This window comes from Danio rerio, chromosome 22 (assembly GCF_049306965.1).
Source record: "Danio rerio strain Tuebingen ecotype United States chromosome 22, GRCz12tu, whole genome shotgun sequence".
In the NCBI taxonomy this organism is placed as follows: domain Eukaryota; kingdom Metazoa; phylum Chordata; class Actinopteri; order Cypriniformes; family Danionidae; genus Danio; species Danio rerio.
Genome location: NC_133197.1, coordinates 4,432,501 through 4,437,500, shown reverse-complemented (window position 1 = coordinate 4,437,500; position 5,000 = coordinate 4,432,501).

Here is a 5,000-nt window from a genome sequence, read left to right as displayed (position 1 = left end):
CAACAGACTTAGATTTGCTTCACGCTAAGGAGGGGTTTGGGATAAAATGAATTGCTGAACGATTCATATGGGAGCCATTGGGATAAAAGGGAAAAATAAATGCGTATAATAAGACAATGAAAGTGGTTTTTGACCTTGCATGCATAGCAACCTGATGTTGGAGACCCTTAAAACCAAAATATGACCCTTTTTAATGTATAATAGAGGCTGATTAAAACTACAAAAGCTTTTTTTTCTTTTAATAATGAGTCTGGCTTTTTCTTACTGTTGAATTTAATCCATGAACCAACATTTACTAATGAAATTGTTTTGTAAAGTGTTACTGTAATAAAGTTCACGGCCCTTTGGCCGCCGGGAAGGAGGAGGCGGAGAACCGACGCAGTTTTGAAATGATTTATTAATAACAGTGACGGCAGCTCCTCACGGAGACTGCCGTCAAACTGAAAGCAAAAGTAAAATAAAAGTAAAAGTAAAATGTCCGGGCCCGGTCCTCTCTCGGCTTCCCCTGCCATCGTTCCTCCTTTTATAGTCCAGTGCTCCTTCCGTGGGATTTGAGGCAGGTGCGCACCGCAGGTGTATCCACTTACGCAGTGGCCTCACTCCGTTCCCACAGCTCTCGGCCACGCCCCCTCGCCACAGTTACCTATTGTACTTTCTAATCGTTTTCAGTTTAATTTGGTTGAAACATTTATTTCCTCTGAACATTTATAAACAATTTTTTGTCATTTTACCTGTTAAATTAAGTTTTCTTAGAGCTTAGGTCAATATCGTGATATTGATTTTATTTTTTTCTGTAGGGAAATGTTATATTATTATCGCAATACTTGCATATTTTTCCAAACACTCAAAAATAAAGGCAGTACCTTTTCAAAAAGTACACTTTTGTGTCTTACAAATTGTTACAAATTTGTACGTTTTGGCTTCACTTTTCTACCTTTTAAAGTACTATGAGGTGCACTATTGCACTTTTTAGAATTTAATAAATTTAATATTTACCTTTTATGTACAAAAGTATACTTTTTGTCAACATACCACCCCAGTGACTGGTTTTGTAGCATTATTTCTGAAAGAAACAGTAGTGCATCCCTAGTTGACAATACAGTAACTAAGAAAAAGTGTTTTTGTTGTTTAAGTTGAAACTACTCCGCTCTGGGGGTTTTGTTGATCATTCTAACTCATTTCTAAGTGGAAAATTATTTAAGAGTAAGTCCCACACCGGATTTAACTCAGAAAAGGTTAAACGATCAGCACAGCTCTCTTCAATTAATAACAAACGTAGCATAAATGCTTAAAGCCAACTTCATTGTGTCTCCTGAGGGATCGGTTCAAATTATACAAGCCATAAATGATGAAAGAGCAGCAAATGAAAGAGAAAATGTGTTTTTTTTCCCTTCTTTCTCCACTCATCCTCTGAAACAAGCAGTCAGCAGGTCTGAAAGCGGCCGTATAGAAAGGCGAAACGCGTCTCATCAGAGAGAAACGGCCGCATCTGGGCCCGCGAGCTGACAGAAACACGGCAGGCGGAAATGAATAGCGTGTTTTGGAGGGGATCGATTTCTCCTCGTCACCTGCTGGCGCCGGGCTTTTCTGCAGTGTCAGATTCACAAAGAAACAATTAAAGACCTCCTGTTATGGATGACGGCCGTGTTGAAGCGTTTGGACTGTATCCGAACACCCCCCCCCCCCCCCCCCCCACACACACACACATTCCCTATATTAATACACTAATATTAAATGAGGGGACAAAAAAGAACAGTGTTGATTGTGATGTACAATACGCCTTTTTATTTGCTTCTCCAGCTAAGTATTCAACATTTAGTAGATCAAAACCAGATGTGGCTAATAACAAATCGTAATATATAGACTTAAAGAGGACCTTTTAATGCAAAAATCACTTTAATAAGTGGTTTAAACACAGTTGTGTGAATATAACCAGCTTCTAATAGTCAAAATTTGGCAATTTTATAATCAGACTTGATAAAAACACTCTTCGATTGACATTATTACTTTGTACGTGTCATCAAAAGGGGAAAGCTCCGCCCACTAGTGACCATCTCACCCTTATTAGCTAAGTACATTAGTCTCGTTTTGAATCTGCCACTATGCTGACACAGGCATTTGTAGCTCCGCCCTCTTTTGAAAAAGAGCACAATCTCATTTGCATTTAAAGCGACAGTCACTAAAACGTCACAATTACAATCAAAGCCTGAAAGGGTCAGTTTCAGAGAGTTATAAAACATTATTTGTGTAATATTTTGAGCTGAAACTACACACACAGACAGGGACATCAGAGACTTATTTTACATCTTTACGTTTCATTTTACAGTATGTAGGGCATAATAGGTCACCTTTAAAATCATATCAAGATATTTTCTGGTCATTGCAATAACGATATTAATAGTGATTATCCACAGAGACAAAGTTCTGTATACTTTTATATGTATGTTGTTGGAATATCTAGCCAATTCCTTGCGTGTTCAATAAAAAAAAGGTCAGGAGTGGGTTTTCTTCAATTTCAAAAATATTAATAATTTATTAGATACAAACGAATAATTTGAGGACAGAGCTCTGGGTTACGTTACCCCAATGCAATACAAGAATTACATTCAGGAGGTTCACAACTAGGTGAGGCAGTGGCACAGTAGGTAGTGCTGTTGCCTCACAGCAAGAAGGTCGCTGGGTCGCTGGTCGAACCTCGGCTCAGTTGGCGTTTCTGTGCGGAGTTTGCATGTTCTCCCTGTCTTTACGTAGGTTTCCTCCGGGTGCTCCAGTTTCCCCCACAGTCCAAAGACGTGGTACAGGTGAATTGGGTAGGCTAAATTGTCCGTAGTGTATGTGTGGAGGCTTCCCAGAGATGGGTTGCGGCTGGAAGGGCATCTGCTGCGTAAAAACTTGCTGGATAAGTTGGCGGTTCATTCCGCTGCGGTGACCCTGGATTAATAAAGGAACTAAGCTGACAAGAAAATGAATGAATGAATGAAAGGTTCACAACTAACTTGAAACTAACCCTGACTCCAGCATGTATACACACAGCTGATATTAACAGGTGGAGTTTTGGTGTAACGTCACTTAACTGTCAGTCTGCAGTCTTTTGGCCGTTGCACCCATACATACTTCTCCTTTCTGCAACCCTTCTCTGCATACCAGAACTGAACAGTTAAGTGCATCTTCAATATATTTTACAACTTCTACAAGAATACAGCTCCTTGTTACATGTCTAGACTTCTTGTTAGACAGAAGTCTGGAGCAAGGCCCCCCGCACTATATTCATTATGCTATTTCCCTCTTGTCAGCAGTTCTTTCTAAAAAGTATGCAACGCAGTAAGAAAGTAGTATATGTTTGGTTAATATATAGTAGCATACAAAGATCGGTTAATCTGTTGTTGGTCTAAAAACATTTCTCTAATAAAAAAAAGAGACAACAGTAATAAATAAATTCCTTTTTACCCCACTATACAGATGAAGTCGAAAATATTAGCCCCCTTTGAATTTTTCTTTTTTTTCTCGTCCCTGTATGAACAGAGTAGGAGTCTGGTTTGCATTGCAGGCAATAAGTCAGACTTGTGTCAAGTGCATGTTGGACTCCGGGAGGTCTGCCGTTTGTCACCATATTTGTTTATAATTTTCATGGACAGAATTTCAAGGCACAGGCTTGGGCTGGAGGGGATTCGGTTCGGGGACCACAAGATTTTATCTCTGTTATTCGCAGACGATGTTGTTCTGTTGGCTTTCTCGAACATGAACCTTCAGCATGCACCGGGGCGGTTTGCTGCCGAGTGTGACGCGGCTGGGATGAGAATCAGCACCTTCAAGTCTGAGGCCATGGTGCTCTACCGGAAAAGGGTGTTGGCTATCTCCAGGTTGGAGGAAAATCCTTACCCCAGGTGGAGGAGTTCAAGTATCTCTGGGTTTTGTTCACGAGTGAGGGAAGGATGGAACATGAGATTGACAGGCGGATTGGTGCAGCGGCAGCTGTAATGCGGTCAATTTATCAGTCCGTTGTGGTAAAGGAGCTGAGCTGAAAAGCAAAGCTCTCACTTTTCCGGTCAATCTACAATCCTACTCTCAGCATTAGTCATCACCGAAAGGACAAGATCTCAGATACAAGCGGCGGAAATGAGTTTCATTCACAGGGTGGCAGGGCCCACTCTTATAGACAGGGTGAGGAGCTCTGTCACCCGGTAGGAACTCGTAGTAGAGCCGCTGCTCTTCCACATCGAGGGAAGTCAGCTGAGGTGGCTCAGGCATGTGTTTTGGATGCCTCCTGGACGCCTACCTAGGGAGGTGTTCCAGGCATATCCCATCTAGAAGAGGCCTCGGGGAAGACCCCCCCCCCCCCCCCCCCACCCCCGAAGAGCTGGAGAAACTGTCTGGGGTGAGGGAAGTCTAGGGTTCTCTCGTAAGACTGCTGCCTGCGAGACACGGCCCTGGAAAAGCGATAGTAAACAAATGGATGAATGATTTTAAGATCTCTATAAGCTAGCTTGTAGTTTGTCATTTCCACCTAAAGGGATCCACAGTTTTATTCATGACACCTCAGTTTTTTATTAGATCTTCTGACCAATCAAATGCTCTCTGGTATTTGACATGCCCCACCCCCTTCAAGATGCTTTTCATTTCTTTTCTTATATAAATAAGAGATGCTTCTCTTATATAAAGATTACATTCTGTTATTTGTAATAACTTCTAACAAATATTTATATTATGTAGGCTGTAGTTTTAAACTCGCGAGTAAAATTTGAGCTCAAACTAATTTGATGAATCATTTGAGCATCTTTTGGTTTTATCAGTTGTTGTAGCTACCAGCGCTGCAGTTTGTGCAAATCAATTGCTTGAATATGATTGGGCCTTAAATGAATCCACATATTGTCATTATTTCCATGTTTACACACTTCCTCCACTTTCATCCATCTGTAGTTTTGTGCGGTATCGATTAAATCTGATGAAGCTCTCAGTGCTGATTCTGCAGGAGGGATTGAGAGGAACATAAACGCGCTACA